The sequence below is a fragment of the Eptesicus fuscus genome, chromosome 11 (assembly GCF_027574615.1).
Source record: "Eptesicus fuscus isolate TK198812 chromosome 11, DD_ASM_mEF_20220401, whole genome shotgun sequence".
NCBI lineage: Eukaryota > Metazoa > Chordata > Mammalia > Chiroptera > Vespertilionidae > Eptesicus > Eptesicus fuscus.
The window spans coordinates 77,964,761-77,987,822 of NC_072483.1; the positions used below are offsets into that span (position 1 = coordinate 77,964,761).

General features: G+C 37.3%; 1 protein-coding gene across 1 annotated transcript in view; it reads left to right on the top strand.

Annotated features, from left to right (window-relative positions):
* The window catches only part of ERBB4 (erb-b2 receptor tyrosine kinase 4), a 931,393-nt gene that overhangs the window by 902,806 nt on the left and 5,525 nt on the right, over nt 1-23,062 (top strand). The window lies entirely within an intron of this gene.

Sequence of the window (23,062 nt, forward strand, 5' to 3'; positions counted from 1 at the left end):
CTGTAAGCATTATTCCAACATTGATCGCTTTCAAAATATAGATCATCTGGTGCTTTCTGTTTTAGATTGAAGGTGTGGGTGGGTAGCTGATTTATTTTAACAAAGAGTTGTCTATGCTTTTGCATTATGAATTTGTCTTTTTATTTCCTAAATAAGAACATAGTGTCAAATAGCATTTGTTTATTATTCCAAGTCCTTGGAAAATTACAAAGATATTTTTTAAAAAGTACTGATCTCTCTAATTTTCTACTAATTAGAGAGTATCCTTCACCCTCTTGAATCATTACTTCATATATAACAAAATATCAGTATCTTTTTGCATAATGTCCTCTCTACCAGTGACTATCTTAAAATCTGCCTATATTGCTTTAGTTATACTACTCTTCCTAAGCTTTTTTTTTCTTTAACAAAGTATTTTTTACCCAGTACTTTCATTTTACTCTGACTCTATAAGGATTTTCATTAAGTTTTGGCCATAACATCTTGTTAAAGATAATGATAAACCCTCTATAGTACAAGTGGATTCTTCACTTAACCCTGTGTTTAGAATTACAAACAAAATTAAACTTTTCTTTAATTTCTTAAGTAATATAGAGACCATTTTTAGACTTCTTTTTTAAATTGTATCTCCAGGTATCATAAAAATCACTTCTAATAGATTTGGACAAACAAAATATAAATACAAACCTATATAATTATTCAAATGAAGTTCATTAAAATAGGTGGTACAGATTTCTAATTTCTTTAATTTCTTTTTAAAGTATTTGGGACAATCTTTATGAAATTTTCTTTGATTCTTGCCTACAAAGCAATATTTTGAAAATTACCTTCACTCTCCCTCGAATCCTTTGAGGTTTCAAAGTCCACTACAAGCAATATAATCCTATCTAATAAAAGAATAATATGCAAATTGGCTATACCTCCACTACACCCACAAGCCATGCCAACCAGCCAATCAGGAGCCAATATGCAAATAAACCCAACCAAGATGGCTGCGGCCACAGAGAGCAGGAGGGAGGCTTGGGTTTCCCCAGCAATGAAGGAAGCCAAGCTTTCTGCCTGCCCTTGCCAACCTAGGCCTCCACTCAAGGCTACAAAGTTTCAATGATAGAAAATAAAAAAATTCCAACAAAAATGGCGGCAGCCACAGAGCTGGAAAGAGCAGGAGGCAAGGGTTGCCCCCAGTGATGGAGGCAAGTTTCTGAAGCCCTGGCCTGCCTTGGCCTCCACTCAAGGCTACAAAGTTTCAATTATAGAAGATACATAAATCCCAACAGAAATGGCTGCAGCCATGGACCAAGCAGGAGGCTTGGCTCCACTCCAGACTACAAAGTTTCAATTGTAGAAGATAAATAAACGCCAGATACCAGGGCCTCCGCTTGGGTCACCAGGGGACGTGGCCGGCCTGCAAACCACCACAGGCCCCTCGCTCAGGCTTTGCTCCACACCCCAAGAGAACCCCCACCCTGATCCAGGACACCCTTCAGGGAAAACCAGCTGGCCCCCACCCATGCACCAGGCCTCTATCCTATCTAATAAAAGAGTGATATGCAGATTGACCATCACTCCAACACACAAGATGGCTGCCCCCAGGTAGTCAAAGATCCTGCCCCAATGTGGACACAAGATGGCCACCACAAGATGGCCAGCAGGGGAGGGCAGTTGGGAGGGATTCAAGTGAGGGCATTTGGGGGTGATCAAGCCTGCAGGGGAGGGCAGTTAGTGGCAAACAGGCTGGCAGGGGAGTGATTAGGGGGTGATCAGGCTGGCAGGCAGAAGAGGTTAGGAGCAATCAGGAAGGCAGGCAGGCAAGCAGTTGGGAGCCAGCAGTCCTGGACTGTGAGGGGGATGTCCAACTGCCCACTGGGATCTGGCCTAAACAGGCAGTCGGACATCCCTAGAGGGGTCCGAGATTGGAGGGGGTGCAGGCTGGGCTGAGGGACACCCCCCCCCCTCCGTGCACGAATTTTGTGCACTGGGCCTCTAGTCTATATATAGAAGGCTGATATTTTAAGTGTCCATCCGACTGGTCACTATGATGTACACTGATCAGTAGGGGGCAGATGCTCAACACAGGAGCTGCCCTGATGCAAACTGGACATTTACAAAGAAATAACACCATGGACCTGGCACCAACAAAGCAACACTAGGCTCCCCCCAATTGGGATACACACCCTGCCACCACCCATGAGCCACAGCCCACCAAATCTCAGCCAACACTGCCGAGACCCCATGGTGCAAAATGCAGCCCATAGACCAGCCCAGTCCAGAAATGGTCACTGCAGGCACCAGGTAATGAAGTCACATAGCAACACCTGGCTTCCTCTTCCTAGTGACTAGCCTCCTTTGAGTTTCCTTAGCCCAGGAACACAGCTTGCTTTGTAGCCAGGTGCAATCATTTTACACTTTAACCAGATGTCTATGAAGTGTTTACCCATGCCTCATCTCATTTGATCCTCACAGAAGTCCTGGAGTAGGTAGATAGGAGACTCGATGAAATCCTATTTTCTTCTCATTTGCCAGAAAATGGAGATTTAGAAAGCTTAGAAACTTGACCCAACTGAAAAGAAGTAAGAAATGGTGGACCTTGAAAATGATTTTTGGTTTTCTCACTGTGCAGAATATAGTCAAACACTGCTGCAGTTAAATATTTTACCCTTTGTTCTCCCTACATGATCTACACTAATCATCTGCTTCGTATTGATATTTATTGCTGTGTTGCTGACAATTACCTGAAAGAGAAGTTGGGATGCTTCACTGGGCTGGAAAGAGTTTAGCTAAATCAGAAAGCAGGTCTAATTAAGCAAGTTTATTTTATATCTAAAAAAGGCTAAGTTGACTCGCACATGCATGACACATATAAAGCTCTCACTGGCGCCAATCGCACGCGTGTGTTTTGATCTGTCATTGTCAATCATGAATTTGGTTGACACTTCTATTATAGAGAAAGGATGAATAGCAATATTAAAATATTTCTTCTAATTAATTTCCTTTCAATGTGCATGAATCCGTGCACCGGGCCACTAGTTATAAAATAAGAGAGAAACTTTCATTCTTGGACCATTTGCAAAAATAAGTGAGAGCTAAATAATGCTTCAAAGTTTACAAAGAGCTCTGACACATGGTGGCATTTTATTTTCACACCAGAATCCCAATAACATAGTAATCAAAATCCCTGACCTATTAAATGACTGGTAACTTGGTTAATAGGTTGGTAACTCGAGAACCAAACCAGGGTCAGGTCTTCTAACTGCAAACTGAGTGGCCCACTAATAATGATTCATCTTAAAGGACACCCTGCAGGCATCACTGTAGATTCTTATCAGTACTGGAGTTAGACACTGCAAACAGGTTCCCACAAACACTGAGACAGCATGGACCATAGAAATGCTGCTTGTTTAAGGAAAATCTTTCAGTGATCTTTATGAAATTATTTTACTCTTGAGCAATTGTCAGCTAACATAAGAAGCTTTTTTGAACAATCAAAAGAGGCTTTTATTCCCTTCAAAAGTGGAAATGAAAAAAAAAATCAGATCTAGGGAAGGAAACAAAGAGGAGGAAGGGGCAACGAGAGATGATACTTAGATTTCAAATGTTAATGAACGTTTTATCTAAGTCATTGAGATGGTTATTTTTTAGTATTATTGACACAAGACTCCCAGCTCTGACTGTACGTTATTGGAAGCAATCTCATCAGGAAGCCTATTCTTTACTGCACTAGACCTGGAGAGGATAATTGTGAGTTTCTTCAGCCTTTACACAATAGAAGTGGGAGATTATCATCAACTTCCCATTCATAGTGTGGGGAAGTTAATTTATGTATTTATTTATGTATTTATTTATTTATTTGTACAAATCCATCTTTGTCTGCCAGAGCTCCCTGTTCAGGCCAGCTTGCGACCATGATTATTTCTGCAAAGATGTGAGGGAGAGATGCTCTATTTCATTCTCAATAAGGACTGATGGCATTTTGAGAGGTTCAGAATATCCTGTGATTACTCCGTGAAACAGAATGGAGAAGATCGTTGTGCATAGTGGGGGCAGGGCTTGCTCATCAGCTTTCCTTTGTGCACTCCCCGCTGTTGAACATCCCCTCATCACAAGCATCTTGCGTCTTGGTCTCTTTCCTCCCTCACCTGCCCAAATGAAAAGTGCCTCTTTTTGTTTGGAATTCTGGCACACCAGCATGTTCTAAAGGGAGGCTAAATTGTGCTCTGTGGACCAGCCTGTCATTACACTTGAGCAAAAGCTGCATTAAGGGGTAAGTAGACCACCATGAGAAGATTTCCATATATATTTGCTGTGAAATGTTTTCTACATTGTGATGAAAAAAGTCCTGTAAATCAGAGAGGGAAAGAATTTGGATGTTTAATTCACAACAAATTTGGTTGCCTTTTTCAACAATAACCATATGCATTGTTTAGTAACATCCATACTTAATAGTTTTCTGCCTCTGAAAGAAAACAATAATGTTTAAAATTCTTTAGCATAGTAGAGATATTGAGACATACATAATTCAGATTTTTTTTTTTTTTGGAGTCTGGTATAATCTCATTTTAATTGGAGCTAGATTCTGTAGTTAGAGTGAGCAGGCCATTGGATACTCACTGCGTGGAAATGCCTAAATCATTCCTTTACTTTTAGTAATTACACAGATGTATAAGATGTGTTTCAAAGAATAAATAATATTAGGTGATGCCTATTTATCACTTATTTTGTGCCAGATATAAATTATTTATTCCTTTAAATTCATGAAAACTTTACCAGATAGTTACTGTTAGTATTGCCTATGTTTATGTAAGAAAACTGAGGAACAGCCCTGACCGGTTTGGCTCAGTGGATGGAATGTCGGCCTGTGGACTGAAGGGTCCCAGGTTTGATTCCAGTCAGGGGCATGTACCTTGGTTGCAGGCACATCCCCAGTGGGGGGTGTGCAGGAAGCAGCTGATTGATGTTTCTCTCTCATTGATGTTTCTAACTCTCTCTCTCTCTCTTCCTCTCTGTAAGAAATCAATAAAATATATATATTTTTTTTTTAAAAGAAAAAATTGAAGCAAAGCTATTGAGTGACAGAACCAGGCAGCCTGGTGCTAGTGTCCCAAGAGGCTGCACACTTTACCACAATGATATGGGGACCCACATTTTATTTTATTTTTCTTATAGTATAATTTTTCCTTCCATCAGAAGCCTCGACACTCACCTCATGGTTGATTTGCCTTCTACACCAAACACTTCATCAACATTTTTTGGTAATTGTTAACAAACTCAGGTAGATGTCTCCCATGAGATATTCAGACCAGTTGTAGTAACAAGTCATAACAAGTAATAACTTTTCCATTTTGTTATAAATTAGAGATTAAACTGAGGGGCACCAAACATTGCAATGTTTAGATTATATTCTACTATACAGAGAGCAAGGTTGTTTTCAGAGAGGGAGAAGAACAGAGATGTGTTTAGAAGCTTAAAAAAATTGCTGAAAGCTTGCGGAAAAAAAAAATGCAGTGGTAATCCAAGCCAACGTGGCTCAGTGGTTGAGCATCGACCTATGAACCAAGAGGTCATAGTTCGATTCCAGGTCAGGGCACATGCCCGGATTGCGGGCTGGATCCCCAGTGTGGACAGTTGGGAAGCAGCTGATCAATGATTCTCTCTCATCATTGATGTTTCTCTCTCTCTCTCCCTCTTCCTTCCTCTCTGAAATCAAGAAAAATATATAGTTTTTGAAAATGCAGTGGTAAGGCATATGAACAAAGACTAATTAGGGGCCAGTAAATCTTTAGACTCACCAAAGGTAGAAATGTAGCTTTTTAGAGGCACCTCTCTGCTTGGATGCATCATTGTTCATTGTACCAAGGGAAATATGAGCAAGGGAGAAAAAAATTATTTGACATATCAAGAGTTGAGAGCTGGTAAGACAGCTGTACCAAACAATATAGAAATTGAAGGAACTAATTGAAGGTTGTATTGAGGATCAATGAAGAACTTAACCATATAGCCTAGGTAAGTTCTTTTTTTTTTTTTTTTTATCTATCTCTCATCTGTCCACCCTTCTAATTATCTTCTTATCTACATACTTATATATAATCATGTCCCTAATATGAACTGAGTGTTAAATAGGTTTCCCTTTATATACATCCTCTTGTTGTTGTTGTTAATCCTCAATTGATGATATTTTTCCATTGATTTTTTAGAGAGAGTGGAAGGGAGGGGGAGCGGCAGAGAGAGAAACATTGATGTAAGAGTGACACATCGACTGGTTGCCTCCCACACGTGCCAGCCAGGGCGGGGGATTTTGCCAGCAACCGAGGTACACCTCAGGTGCATGCTCTTGTCAAGAAGCAAACCAGGACCCTTCAGTCCATGGGCTGCCTCTCTATCCACTGAACTAAACCAGCTAGGAGTACATACGTTCTTATAAAGTATAACATTAACAAAAAGATGAGGATTCAGGCCCATGTTTAGCTTACTACGAAGCTCATACTGGTACATAAAATAAAAGTGTCAAGGAATTAATTGAGGAGCCCTCAAGAGGGTGGGGTGGGGGGAGGCAGAAATGACTGAATTAGAAAAAGGAAATCAACTGAGTGAATAGGTGGTTATGGCCAGAGAAAAAGCTATTTTTAAAAACTCTACAACAGGATGTTTTTCCTGGTGATGTCAAGATATGGCTATCTGGTAGATAAACTGAAGTAGAGATAAGATTATAGACCAGGAGGAAACTATGGTGCTTAGATATCCAGTGTCCTTCATGGCGAAAGGGGTTAGAAATGAATCAGATATCGCTGAGCAACCTGAGAGATACCAGTGAACAATCTGAGTGTGGGAAAGCGCCTGTAATAATAACCACAAGGATAAGGGCCTATAGCGTAATTATTCAGCATGAACCTCAAGAAGAGGAGGGGTTTGAATGAATTTCGAAGAGTTATTTGAAGCTGTGGAAGCTTACAGCATATTAACCCTGGCTCCGATGCCTAAACTGAGTCATGGAATGAACATTCCTCACGAGAAAGGACATTAAGCCTCTGGATGGGCAGGATAGCTGTTGGTGAGTGCCAGATTTCTGGTCAAGAGTAAACTGTAGGAAACATTCCCTAAAATGGGGGGGATAGAGTATGGATGGAATGAGGTTTTTGTGGAGCCAGATACATCATTGGGAGTAGGGGTGGAGCCTCTAAGAAAATGAAAATAAAAATATGAAAATAAAAATCGCAAATTTACCAAATCATGTGAACCTATGAAATGAGCTTTTTCCAGGCTATGCAATTGAGGGCGTAAAGTTCTAAGCTTCGTGCTTTAAGGTAAATTCCCCCTCGGTAGAGGTGAGAAAGTGTGTAGATGAAATGGCTGAGGGGAATGAACTTGTTCTTGGTTTCAAATAGCATGTTAGTGAAAAGCTTCCTTTGGGCCTTCTCTATTTAGAAACTCAAGATGATGGTGTAGGCCAAAATTTAATATAACAAAGAACCCTTTATTTATTGTGCTTCCTTCCTCCCTTGTGAAGGAGGACAATCGAGCATTTTTTAAAATTTCATTTGTGGGCTGGTAAACATTTCATGAATGTCCACCTGACCATATGCTTAGGATGAGCTTGCCGCTTGTTTTTGCTCTTCTCTTGACCAGAATTTTCCAGCAGGAGAATGTGAAGGTATTTCAAAGCAAAGAATTCACAGCCTGGGCTTGAATCAAGCTGTGTTGGAAATACCTTCTCCTCCTGCATAATGCACATGCAATATGCATTTGTATGGCAACCGACTGGATAAAAATCCTGTAAGTGCTGTCCGTGTGCAAATATTACTTCTAATTATGCAACTGGACAGTCCATGGGTCCGTGCTGCTTGTCACTACTTGAGGCAATTAAGCAGAGACAGGGTTGAATCATATATGAGCATTTATTCCAATACTGCAGGCAGTACAGGAGAGCACCAGGTCATCTATAAAAATCTGCTCTGCACTCCACCATTAGCCAGCTGCTTATATTGGGTAGAAGGACAAGATTACACGGGAAGTAGGCAAAAAGGGCAAATGGACAGTATACAGAGATGCAAAAGGACTGGGGTCTTCAAAGGGCTTAGTGATAGGCAAAAGCTGGGGTCATCAAAGGGCAACAAGATTGTTAATCTTTCCATGATAATAGGCAGCTCCAAATGGGGAGGAAGGGCTGCATTTCCAGGAGAGTTCCCAGGTCCCAGAGGCAACTGCCAGCCAGGTTAGAATGTGCCTTTTTTAGTCAGAATAAAACAATAACAGTTAACAGAGCTGATTAATTTTTCTTACAATTCTAGTTGGTTTCCAGTATTCTATTTCTGCCCCTATCAATGGTTCTTACCTGAACTTCGGTGAGTGTCAGACCTTTCAATCAGATTTTAAGAGATCAAGCCTAGGACTTATCAAAATGTCCACTTCTTGCTGATTTTTTTTTTTTTTGCAAAACTGGACTAACTAGATTATCTTTTAAATACTTAGATAAGAAAATTTGAGAGAAATAAGAGACGAGACACTAATACAACTGGTTGGTTATATATTTCAGGAGCTTGTTGTCCTAAAAGATGTTTCAGATGAATTAGAAGCAGTTTCTATAACTCTTGGATATATGTATAAATGATAAAAAACAGTAAAGATTCCTAAGAAAGCCTGGGGAACCTAACATTAAAGACATATGGCAAAAAAGACAGCCATTATTTTCGTTGTGATTGTATTCATTAGATCAAGTATTAATATTTTCTGTTGTCAGAACATAGCTTCACCTTGGCTTAAAACCTTCCTTTAAAATAATAAGTCATAATCTGTGCTAGTGCGTAATAAAGGACAAGGTGGCCTGGGAAATATACCAGAGGCCTGTCTCACCCATTTTTTGTTTGTTTGGTAAGGTAGTCCTTGGAAGAAAGCCTGGGATTTATAATATGTAGGAAAGTCTAATCTATTTTATTTTTCCCAACTCCAAATCATTTATCAAGGTTGTTTTTTTTTTTTTTTTCAGGTTGCAAATCTAAGCACTTTATTGTAACTTAGCTACTTTCTTTTGGAGGCATGTTTTTCTTATAAGTCTTTAATATGCTCATAAAATCTATAAAATGCTTCCAATATTAATTTATTAAAGAGGTGACAGAGAAATTGTCTTTCCACCAAACAGGGTAAGAGAGTTCAAACATTTCCTGCATTACTATGTTGTCTCTCTTAATGTGCCAGTTTTCCCTGAAAAAAAAAAAAATCAGCCATCCCAGAGAAGAAAAAATTTCATCTAAGCACATGTTCAGCACTGAGGATTTCTCCTTGGCCTGTTGACAATGCCTCAGCATGAATTCTGAGACATTTCTTATTAGGAGTCTGTCTGGATGCATTCAAGTGTTCAGTAGAAGTGATTCAAGAAAATCAAGGCCAACACATACTCTGCAGAAATATGAATTTCTAATGTTTGTGTTTCATTGACTCTCACCATCATCTTCTAAAGAAAACAAAAGTCATGAAGATTTCATTTCAGTTTATCATAATCTCTACTGTTAGGTTGTTCAGTTAATTTATTTTAGTAGGTTAAGGATTTTATCATTGGACATTTAATATGTACCTTTCTGAGACTAAGTGGAAAAAGAGTTCTAAAGGGTCTTGCTTTGATTTACTGATGCACAAAGAAAAGCATATCATTATTTTTAATTTTCAAAGGAATGTTTTACAATGTCTTTTTATGTAGTAATTAATACACGTTCAAATAAAACTTGTAAATTATTTCCCATTATTTTATTTACTTCCATAATATCAAACATTTCTGACATTTGTTTCATATGAAGTGCGATTCTAAATTTTTAGAAAGCTCTATCTATCATTACACATAAATATGTAGCTGAATGAACACTTTTATCTGGTATATAAGAAAAAATAATGTTATTCTGGTGTTTAAGAAATGTATGCTTATTTGGTTTGCAGCATTTAGTATGGTTTGTATGAATGTTGGACAAGTTAGCATCCACCTGTATTTTCTTTAACTGATTAGAAATAGTACCATGTTGCACATGCATATAATACATTATTTTATGTTATTTAACAAGAACATGAACCTATGAAACTCATAAAGGAGGCAGGACAGACATTATGCCCATTTTACAGATGAGAACACTACGCTTTGAGGAAAACTTACCTACAGCAGCAGAGCTGTTGGGAGGCAGTCCTCTTCCCACAAATGCAGCTTCTTCTCTTTCTAGAGACCCGCACTCTATAATTTTGATTTAGAATTTCAATTACTTATAACTATACTTTTCAGCCACGATTATCTTAAAAAATGCTTTTTGAAAAATTTTAAGTGATTCTTCCCTATAGGTGTCTGTGTAATTCTCCTTGGTGTAGAAATATAGATGGGTGGTATGTACCACTTTAAAAAGATACTTGTAGGGATTTGTGTTTAATTTTATGAGCCCAAACTACATTTTCCATCTGCCTACAGGCAATTTATCCTCAAGGTCTGTCTTTCCTTTTGTCCGTAGTTAACAATTTATGTTCTTCAGGCTGAAGCCTGAGCTTTCTAGACCTCCAAAGCAGTAGAAAACACACAGATGTCTCAAGGGAGTACTGTCATGCTCGTAATAGAATCCTGAAGTTTTATAACTGGATATGAAGTGTCCGTTGTATTTGGAAACATTCACTGTTTGTAGGAATACTTTATTTTTATTTTTTAATATATATTTTTTGCTATTAGAATTAATATTTCAAACAGTGCCTCGATACCAGTTGATAGGAAGAGTGAATATACTAGATGAGATGTAATATTCAGATCATTGTTTTGGGGTTCAATTTTAACTTAGGACTCCCCTGAATTATCTGAAGAGTAAGACCTGTGTAATATATAATTTGAGGAGTGCTAAAATACTGTATTCTTTAAAACATATCTGAATGGCTCAATTGAGTCCCTGAGATTCACATCAATAGAGACACGCTTGGGTTTAATGTATCTTCCTATGTGTCCACCCTTTGATTCAGAGACCTTTACTGAACATTCACCATGCCCATTTCTCTGGCCTGTGCTAAGAATCAAGGAAGGATATGATGACAAATTAGAGAAAGTCCTCTTTTAAGAAGGTTTAGAGTCTAAGGAAAAAAAGACATACTAATGAAGTAAATGAACAATTCAAATGTAGTTGATAAATTATTTATACGGGGCACATAAGTTCTTGATAAAATATTTTTGAAGCAATAGTGAAATGTAATCACTGCAATGATAATTTTCCATGGCATAAACCTATAATGAAGGCAGACAAGCTAGAAAAAGCATTGGGGAAACCATCTTGGGCAGAGACCTGGAGGTGAAAGAGGTAATGGACCATAGAGGGAATTGAGGGAGCCCAAGGTGAGGCTGGAGAAACTGACGAAGACACTAGCTACTAAATGCCTTCAATGCCATAAGAAATTGAGACTTGATTTAGCCGGAGGCAATAAAGGATTACAGTTTTTAAAGCAGGAGAATGAAGTGTGAATATTAGAGTGGGGTGAAGAGAAAGAGCAAGGTTGAGGAGACCCGTTGAGCAGCTATTAAGATACTCTAGTTAAGAAATTATGTCATAATTAAGTTTATCACATGCTAGAGAGTCATGGTTTGCTCCTATTATCCTGGTTTAATCATTAATAGCACTTTTTTACACTCAAAGTATTACTGTTAGAATAAAAATTGAATAACACTTTAGCCACAACTGAGATAGTGTGAATGTAGATGGAGAGAATGGCTGGGTTCTCAAGGTGTTAAGACATTTGAAGGGGTAGACCTTGGATGCTTAGAAAGGAAAAGTGAAACGGAGGAGTCAAAGATGAAACTAAGATATTTGACTAGCACAAGTAGATAAGTGGTTGATACCATTCACCAAGCCAAGAAAGATAAGAGAATTTGATTTGGTGTAGGGAAAATAGATGTTCATTTTAGTTTTGGAAATGTGACACTTGAAATGCTATGGAACATTCCAATTGAGAAGTCAGGCCAACAGTTAATTATATGGGTAAAAATTGATATTCAGTTGTTCAGTGTTACCTGATGCAGGGCCATTATGATCTACTAACACCAATATGAGAAATATTTCCCAAATTAATCAGAATAAATGGATGTGCTGTGTCCAGCTAGAGGCAAATCCCTGAAGGATAAGAGTGTAGTAAGCGAGGACCATTTTGAAGTGAGTTACTGACTCAAAATGTTCCATCTTTGGTAGGAAGACAATAATAGATATAGTCACATTTCCTATAGAACTAGGGCAGCAATCAGTGGGCTCTGGAGTCTGTTAGGGATAAGTCAAGACTCATGGGCCTGCAACTGAGAAGTCAACCATGGAGAGGAAATGTTGAGATCAGACTTCACCTGCTTTAGAGTTTCACCTGGGTTGCCCTTAACTCAGTTAGACAAACTTAATCTAGTTATATCAAATAGATTTTTTTCCTAGCCATAGTAAACCATGAAATGTTTTTCTAATTAAGCCTATTGATTTCTGTGTGAGCTTGAGAAAAAAAAAAACCACTTGTCATCTCTATTACCTTAGCTGAAAATAGAATGTGATTCAGTGATTTCTGGCATCCATGTTAGATTTAAACTGGATTCTCTTGTTTCAGGTCTATTTTATAGTTTGCCTCTTTTATATTTCTTTATTAAAGTTTTAGCCATTTTAGAACTTAAAGGGAAATTATTATGACCGTGGTCTTGGCTAATCTAGAATATAAATAGAAAACTAAGAAAGTATTGGTCATTTTTTATTTTAGGAAATTCCAAAGTGTTTTACAAATAGATGAAGGAGTTCTTTGTGTCTTTTCTTTTTCCTTTTTATATGCAGCAAAATGATATTTGGGGGCTTTGGGAAGAGCTTTTTTCTCTTGGGTTGCTTCCTTCAATCCGATATTCATTTTGGCTCAAATCAGTTGTAAATACCAGCCTGTTTCTGTGAAATGTAACTGGTGTTTGCTCTGGGCTGATGGGACAGCCATGTGCTGTTTGCTCTGTCAGTAGCTGTACCCAAGTATCCACAGTATATTATTCAGATCAGCTCACTCCAACCAGCTGTCCTAATTCCAGGTGGACTGTTGGAAGTCTTGCTACTTACATCAACAGCTGTGCCACCTGGTAGCTTAAAGAGCAGTAGTTAGATGAATCAGCCATTGTTACAAATTAACTTTTCATATGGTAAATAATTTGCATAAAACTATCATAACTGAAGATATTTCCAGTCTGGTCCATACTGAAATGACATGAACACTGAAAACCTTATCTGTATTATGTTAAATTGTTTGTTTGTTGCCAACACCTATCATATAAGACACAGAATCAATTTAAATGCCAAATTTTGTTTTATAAAATTTGCAATTCTATTTTCTATATTATTTGTTTTCTATCTCTCACTACACAAACTATGCTCCTCATAATTTTTACATTCTCTTAATTTAGGTTAGTCTAAAAACTGTCATTGTTATTTTGAAAATACAATAAAACTTCTCGAGCTTAGATTATTGCTAAGTGGGAGATTAAAATATGGAATATTTTACTATTGCCTTATTACTTGCAAGTAAATAAAATGACTACAAATAACCACTAAAGAAATACTTCTAAGTTGAACACTCTCATTCATAGTGTTTTAGTGAACAAGAGTCATTCACTGATAAATAATATCCACATGTGAAGAATGGAAAAACAAAGCAAATACAAGCTCACAAATGAGCTAACAGCCTATAAAAGAAAATGTCTTAGTTTGAGTAGGTTAAATATACCTTTGCTATCTGGTTTTAAGCTGTTAATTTTCTTAGTGTGTGTATGAATACCTACACATATGTGTACACACACACATGTGCACACACACAAAGCCTAAAATTGTGATTTAAATGTTTTTTTAAAAATATATTTTTATTGATTTCAGAGAGGAAGGGAAAGGGAGAGAGAGAAAGAAACATCAATGATGAGAGAGAATCATTGATTGGCTGCCTCCTGCACTTGAGCTACACCCAGATATGTGCCCTGACCTAGAATCAAACGTGATTCCTTGTTCATAGGTTGACCCTCAACCACTGAGCCATGCTGGCCAGGCTAAATAAGTCTTTACCAGTAGTACAAAAAGAAAACATACATGCTGGGGCAAAAGTAGATTTAGCTTTATAGTTGTGAGTACACGAAGCATAAAGTTTATTCTTGTATTATTATTTATTAATCATTGTATTATTTTCCATATGAACAACTATAAATCTATTTTTGCCCACCCTGTATTATACTCAAGTCAAGGCATAGCATTTTAAATTCTAAAGTAATGTCATTCAAATTCAGAATGTTTTTGTTTTTTTGTTTTTCTTTTTAAACCTGCCCTATAAATTCTTTAATTTTTAAAACTATTTCTGTAATCCCCATACCTTCTCTCATTTTATAGTTTTAGACAGACATAAACACCATTCACCATTAAGGTAAAAATGCATATATCTTTTTTTTTTTAATAACTGGATTTTATAGGTAGAACTAGAGGCCCACTGCACAAAATTCGTGCATGGGGTGGGGGGGTGGGGAGTGGTCCTTCAGCCTCAGCCTGGCTTATGCACCCCTGCAATCTGGGACCCCTCAGGGGATGTCCGACTGCCAGTTTAGGCCCCATCCCTGCAGTCAGACATCCGACAGTCGGACATCCCTCTTGCAATCGGGACTGCTCACTCCTACCCGCTCACCTGCCTGCCTGCTCAGTGTGGGTCATAGTGACCGGTTGTTCCGGTCATTCCATCGAAACAGTCTCTTAGGCTTTTATATATCTATCTATCTATATATATATCTATATATATATATTTAAATAACATATTTTCTCTCTATGGAAGGCAATCTGTTTTGTAAATAAAGTATTTTAACAAATTCTGCTTTTAATTAATCTGTGTATAGACAGCTTTAATGTATAGTATTTAGTATTATTAAGGTATTACTTTCATTTAATAAACTTATAACATATTGAATACGAAAAAGTGATATCTGTCTTAAAAAGAAGCTCCATCGAATTCACTATAAAAGCATATCAATGTGTTTTTCAATTAAAAACAAATACCATAGTGGATAAGGCCAATCCTATCAGGTATAGTAAAAAAAATTTTTTTCTTAAAAACATAAAAAATGTGCCTCAGAAACTCCAAAACTGACTTTTTATCATTTATTAAATACCAATTGGAGGCTGTAAAGTATAATGGGATGCACACAAGGTGGGGACTCAGGGAATCCTGTCTCTAGTACAGTCATTCCTGTGCCTTGAAAATTAACCTGCCCTCTTAGCATCGGTATCTCCATCTCTCAAATTAAAACTTTAAATTCAATCATTTTATTTAAAAATTATATTTTTACAAGTCACCAGCCGAACATAATCTTGCCTTCCAAAACATACAACTATATGTTGCACGTAGGCTAAGATACTTTATAGATATTCCATTTAGAAAAAGAGGCGGGGGAGTGATTACTTTGGAAAGTACATTAAAACCTTTTGCAGTCGGATGTCGAGTGTGACTCGACACGGTTAGCATTGATAGCAGCTCAAAAAAAAAAAAAGTAAGCGAGTGCAAAGGGTTAATGCAAAAATTTTGTAGACATCTTTGCTTTAATCCTAATAGCATTTTATAGTATTTAATAATCAGTTTTGTGGGCTTAAGGCAAAATATTCATTTCACATACAAACAATTTGATAGTTGGAAGTGAATTTCCTCATTACCTTTTCTATTGCCCCATTCCTCTTTTCAGAGTTAAATAAACCGAGGGCCCAAGAGATTAAGGAATTTGTTAGTGGCCACTTGTTTCGTGGCAAAAAGTTTCAGAATACAATTCTAGAGGTAGAAGGACCTCATGTGATCACTTGTTCCAGGTCTATGGAATTTTTGTCTTCAAGAGTTTCCCAACCTCAATGTATTATTCATGTACTAAGAAATCTGCACAAATAATGTTCATGATGTTGGATAAAAGAAAGCACTCAAGCAGAATGACAGACAACCTCAATCTTCACTGAAGCCGTAACCAACCTGCCCAAGAATTTGGACACAGTAAAGGCTGAATAATTTTATTTTGACTTTTAAAAAAGATATTGCAATTGAACTAGACATTCTTAAGAATAAGTTTGAATTTTAAGGGAAAAAAGCAATTTCATCTTTAATTGAAAAGAACTGCTGGGAGGTCTTTAAGAAAACCTTCCAGAAGTGCTTATAATTCCTAAAGTTCTAGCTGAATGTGTTAATTAGCAGGTAAGAGATGATTAAGAAAAGGTTCAAATATCACAACAGGCTGTGAAAAGAAATGTAACAGGCAAAAAGAAAGTTGCCAGAAACCAGCAAACAAAAATGTTTCAAACTCTCACCAGGGTTAAGAGATATAAATTCCATGTGATTACTAATCTCAAGAATGGTGACAAAATTCTTATTGGTTATCTTGAATGAGGCTAAGGAATGTTGGCACTAATATGAAATCATATTTTTATATCTTTTCTATTTTGACTATGTTTTTTTTTTTTACTTCATCAAATAATATGAGCATAGATTTAAAGCAGAAAAATATAAAGTGATGAATTTTCACCTTCATTTTGTTGACTCATTTAGCCATGAATGTTTTAAAAGGGAATATGCTCTTGTTCTATGATATTTGGAAAGGGTATAAGAATGGCTGCCTGGGGACACAATAGCTTACTTATTTTTGGTGAAGCAGGAAAAGGAATTTATTGACTAAGCCCTGGACTAGGAACTATAAATTCATAAGCAAGAATGCTGCCATAGAAAATATTTGTGCTCTCCAGTTATTTCAAACCATTTCCCACTCTGGGTGGGTGGCTTAATAGGTTGGAGCATTGTCCTTACACCAAAAGGTTGCGGGTTCAATTCCTGGTCAGAGCACATACCTAGGTTTCAGGTTGGATCCCCAGTTGGGACACATACAGGAGGCAACCTGTCACGATGTTTCTCTTAAACAGCAATTTATCTCTCTCTCTCTCTCTCTCTCTCTCTCTCTCTTTGTCCTACTCTCCCTTCCTCTCTCTAAAATCAATAAACATATTCTTGGGTGAGGATAAAAAAAAAATTTCCACCTGCTTCAGGGTTGGTTTTGCTCTGGCAAGGTAGGTAAATGTGTGTGTGTGTGTGTGTGTGTGTGTGTGTGTGTGTGTACACACACACATATATACAGAGTGTCCAAAAAATGCATACACATTTTAATAGCTGATAGCTCACTTTTGTAAATAAAATGTATTTTAATAAACACTGCATTTGTAATTATTCAAAGTGTGTGTGTACATTTTTTGGGAATGTATATATATACTAAAGGCCCATTGCAGGAAGATTCCTGCAAGAATAGGGCTTCCTGCGTCTCCACTGCCTCGCTCCCTCCCTTCTCCACTGCCTCGCTCCCTTCTGTAGCTCTTGGCTTCCTTCTACACTGTCTTCAGTCTGCTCCCCGCCTACATATGCAAATTAACTGCCATCTTTGTTGAGTTAATTTGCATACTCATTCCTGATTGGCTGGAAGGCGTAGTGGAGGGACAGTCAATTTGAATATTTCTCTTTTATTAGTGTAGATATCACTATGATTTTAGATCAATAAGAAAAAACTATTAGGAAAGAATATTTTTCATATATATATATATAAATATATTATATAAATTTTAATATATGTCTCCTATTAGCGCTTAACATTCTACTTATCATTTCCTTTTCAGCTTAAATCCTATAGTTAGTTAAAATGCAAATAAGCTCAAGGGGCCAGGCTGTAAAGCATTATCAGTATTTTATAGCTAAGGCTAGTGAGTTTTTAAATTTTTCCTTGAGATTATTTTTTCCCCAAAAGAAAAACCATGACAACTTACCTGACAGAAGAATTCAGGTACTATTCAGGGACAAAGGGAGGAGGGCAAGAAGAAAATAGAAAAGTCAAAATCTACATGTGGCATAATGAAAGGGTAATAGATTCACATAGCCACCTGTAGCTGTGTGTACATGGGAAGAACTTTTAACTTCCCTGATCCTCAGTCTTCTCATCTGTAAAAAGGGAGTCATATGTTTTCATCATGATAGTTACCTTAAAACTTTATAAACATTAATAAAACCTAAAATTGTCTGTTGCATATGGTAGGTACATGATATGTGTTAGTTTCCCTTCCCGCTTGTCAGTTTTCTTAAGAGAAGTCATATATTCATCTATGAAACAGAATAGACATTATAACTCAGGAAACTTCAAGAACAGACTTAAAGTGGAATTATTAATGTTTATAAAAGGCACCATGTCGACATAACTTGTAAAATCCATTGACTCCCATTTATATTTACTGATGCCTTGCATACCTTTCCTTTATTAAAAATAATTTTCAGGAATAGGGTGGATGAGACATCTGAGAAAAATTAAATATTTTAGGGTTAATGAAAAGTGAAAAAAGATAAGAGCCCAAGTTAATATTTCTTCAGCTGGATCATTAGGTCATTATTATCTTCTTGTTTATTTTTTATAATATTATATCATTATTATATTTTATATATCATTAATATTAATTTACTTATTTTTGTCTATAGAGTAAAAACCTAGTTTCTGTAAAAAAAAAATCAGTGTTCTGCATAATTAAACCAAATAGATAAATAAATACATTAATAAACATAAGTAGATAAAAGACATTTGTGAAATATATGTTTGTGTAGTATGTGTGTGTGTGTGTGTGTGTGTGTGTGTGTGTGTGTGTGTAAGCCAGATGCCTAGATTCAATAAGCTTACCCCAGTCCTTACTGGTGTTTTGTATATGGCCACATTTTGGTTTTTTTCTTCTGATTGTTCTATGAAAAATGAAGATTCTAAATCTAGATGTCTCAAACACTCATATGTTGAACTAAGTAGGGAAAAAGATAGAGCCACAAATCAGGAATTGTACATAATGCAAAAAAAACATTAAATCCATCAGCTACCTGGCCTGAGAAAATGTAAAAAAAAAAATGCCCACCAAAGTGTTAAGAATATATGTCGGAGAGGATAAATAGAGAACCCTTAAAAGTTGCTATATGGGAAGTGTCTATGTAATAAGTTAGTAGTGATGTGTTAGCAACATCTTACAGAGACACATTTTATTTCAGTGAAAAGGATTGGAGTGTTTCTTGGCCCTAGAAACTTTAATCCTATGGTTAATATTGATAGAAATAATTATCAGAAGATTTTAAAAAACTGGCTCTCATTAAGAACATGCTTAATTTAGATGGAAGACAGGCATTAAGCTTGTGTTTTTGTTTGTTTCATGAGCAGATAGATTTGTATGATATTTTTTTAAAAAATCATAAGTCACAGTTCATCTGGTTAACAATTCAAAATTTCCCAAGAACAATATTAAACAAGACAACATTTTAATTAGAACAATAAATACGAGAAACACAGTGCATGTAATAAGACAGGTCAAATCTTGGTCATTCAACTAAAAAGTAAATTTTAGGACATGATGTGTGTAAAAGTGCTTTTCACACTGGATTTGATATATGCTGACATTTGCCTTCTCTATACCCTCTGGCATTTGAGTCCAAGTTCATCACACAATGTCCCAGTGATATGGGCAACAAAATTAAATTTAACTCTCTCCATCACCCTTACAAATGCCCCGCCAGGAAAACAATTCTCCCTATCACCTGCCAGCGTACAACCCACCTCCACTCTCTCCACGCTGCTGACCGCAGCTCCCCTCACCAGCTGATTGAACAGATGCACCCAGGCTGCTTCCGGAAGGTCTGCAAGGCTGGGCTTTGATGGACAGCGGAAAGCGGCACAAGGGAAAAACAAAAGCCTTTCACGGAGGGCCCTGCTTTGTTCTGGGTAGAACGTTAAGGTCACTCCAGCTCATTCTGACTGTGGGGATCTTAATTTCTACTCAACCAATTTACTTGCAGCTGTCATTCTTTCCACTATTAAAGTTCAGCTCTTCAAGTGTGGGGAATTGGGGGGCGGGAGGTGGCAGGCAATGAGAAGAGCTTGATGCAAAAACTAAAAATGGCAACAACAACAAAAAAAAACAAGTAAAATCTGGCTTGGCTCTCAAGTACAAGAAGTTATTTTCAAAGCCCATAAATTATGACATAGCGATTAACATGTAATTTAAATATATTTAAACAACAATTATATCACATTCCCGGCCCAGCTAATTGGCCTCACAGATGTTCCCTTGTAGCTGCACTGCCCTTCCAGGGGGAAATGAATGAGGTGCTTTTCATCATGGTAAAGAGAAAAGAGAAAAAAGGGAAAAAAAAAATGGAAGCACAAACATAAAAAGCAGCCAATAACCCTAATAAACAATGAATGCTAAAGGGGCTTTGCTTAGCATTTTTCTATTTTAGTGTAACAAAAAGCATTTAAAAGTGGCAAAAGCATGAAGATGCTCCTATTCCTGTGATGGTATCTGGCAGTCTATCCAGATATCGAGTTGGCAAGTTGCTCACAGAAAGACTTGTCAGGGCAGGGACAGTGGGTACATTCTAACAGCACAGCACCTCACTTCCTGTGTCTGAACAGACTATGCATGAGGGCTACTTACCTACACTAATAAAAGAGAAATATGCAACTTGACCGTACCTCTGTGCTACCCACCAGCCAATCAGGAGTGAGTATGCAAATTAACCCAACAAAGATGGTGGATTAATTTGCATATGCAGGCTTGGAGCAGCCTGGCAGGGTGGGATGCCTGCTATGAGGGGAAGGGCGGGCGGCGGAGGGAGCTACAGGAGCAGCACTCCGGCCAGAGCAGAGAAGACTGAAGGCTCCGGCCGGAGCAAACACTGAAGGCTCCAGCCAGAGCGAACACTGAAGACTCTGGCTGGAGCAAAGATAGAAGAAGGCAGCCAGAGTGAAGGCCTGGGTCCGGGGTGCCTGAGGAAAACCGGTGCCGGCAGCCAGGGGAAGGAAGGCCTATTGCACGAATCTTCATGCAACAGGCCTTTAGTTGTTAATATGATGCCTTTACAACTGAAGATGGTCAGGCCCAGATCATGAATATAGATATTAAAGTATTTCCTGATGAAGAATCAAGGCTGTTTCCTCAGCGTGATTCTAATCAGACATTGCCTAGTACAGCAACTCTTGCAAAGTAAGAGGTGAAAGGGACACTGGTAATTACTAATGTTTTGTTATACCTTATCTTCCAATATGTAATCATGTAATTGAAATAAATCCACTGCTGCCTCATTTCCTTCTCGCCTTTTCTTCTAATAATCTCAGGTAATGTTTGATAGTACAGTGTAAATTGCAAAAGGCCAGTGACCATGTGTTTCTTAGTGCATCGTGACACCTCCAGCATCTCCCACCATTCCTGTGCTTTTATTTTAGAGAATTAATAAATCTTTGTTAAATGCTTGCTAAATGATGAGGGTTTCATGATAGGGTAAAACCAAGGGTTGTAATACAATAAAGTTCCACCAGGCAATTGTTGTATTTCTCATACCATCTATCTGTTTTGTGTATCACTGGATTATATATAAAATTCCTTTCTCAAATAATATGAACAATATATTTGATTTCATGTCATTCTAAAAGTTAGCAAAAAATACCTATATTTAAAGTAATGTAGAACAGGTAAGGATTTTTAAATGCCTTTTTGATGAGTAGCTTTGGCATTTTAATTGCTTGACTTTAAAAATCCGATTAAGCAGATGTGAATATTTAAATTTTATATATTCTCTACATATGTGCAGAGCTTTCAAAGTACAGTTATAAACATTAACTTACTTTGTCTGCACTAAGAATGAGGTAGAGAGGCCAGGAATGAAAATGAGGATCTGAAGGGTTTCATGACTGGCCACATCACCTGTAATTGGGACTGGAACTCAGAGCTTCTAGCAAATCATAAGGCAATCTGTCTATTTAATGTGGAATACCACCTTCTAGGCATTACATTTTAATTATATCTCTAACTTTCCATGTCTCAATCTTTAATGTGTCCTTAAGTTTTGTTATCAGAGAAGGGAAGAAGTAAATATTTTCTATGCCATCATGTAAGTGACTCAGTTGTGGGGAAGTTCAAATGTAAACTCACTGTTCCCTTTAGTCCAATGGACTAAGTTAAAGGAATTATATTATCCAGTAGTTACTAATTTACATTAAACAGTTCACCTCCATGAGACCATATTCTTTTTAGATTGTTTTATGAATCTCTAAATGGTACCAAAAAAAAAAAAAAAAACGACCTGGAATAATAGTTAGCTATATTTCATTGATGTTTCAAGATGTTTTTGTCTTTGAGGTTTAGTTTAGTTGTCTCTATTCATTCAAAGACAAATTGTAGAGAATACAAGTTTTATCAAATCAACTGTTTTTATTTTCTCGGTTAAGTCCACTGCCTAGAAACGTGCCTGGCCATGTAGACAGTAGGTTCTCAACAATGTGTTTGATGAATACATTTCTATATGTAATTTTTTGTTAAGAAACAGAGTTGGTGTTTATACAACCCCTTCTACTTATGCTAAGGAACATTGTCTTTAATGTTTTATTTTATTTTTATATCTACTTTTACTTAGCCCATAGTCTGGATGGTGTATTGAACTATAAGAAAATAGATATTTTTGCTATTCCTTTTAAAATGTTTTTATTGATTTTAGAGAGAGAGGAGGGGAAAGAGAGATAGAAACATCAATGAGAGAGAAACATTGATTGGTTGCCTCCTGCATACCCTTAACTGGGGATGGAGCCCACAACCCAGGCTTGTGCTCTGACCAGGAATCAAACCAGCACCCTCCTGGGTCATGCATGGGAGTATGCTTAAGCAACTGAGCCACACTGGCCAGGGCTTGTTTTATGTTGTTGTTGTTTTTTAATTGCAATGTGATTTTACTGATTCTAAATAAATGAAATAAATTAATTTTCTAAAATTTCCTGCTGTTCCTTAGCTTTAAAAAAAGTAAGACTGAGCCCTAGACGGTTTGGCTCAGTGAATAGAGCATCGGCCTGTGGACTAAAGGGTCCCAGGTTCGATTCCAGCTAAGGGCACATGCCCAAGTTGCAGGCTCGATCACCCACCCCATAGGGAGTGTGCAGGAGGCAGCCAATCAATGATTCTCTCACATCATTGATGTTTCTATCTCTCTCCCTTCCTTGCTGAACTCAATGAAAAAATAA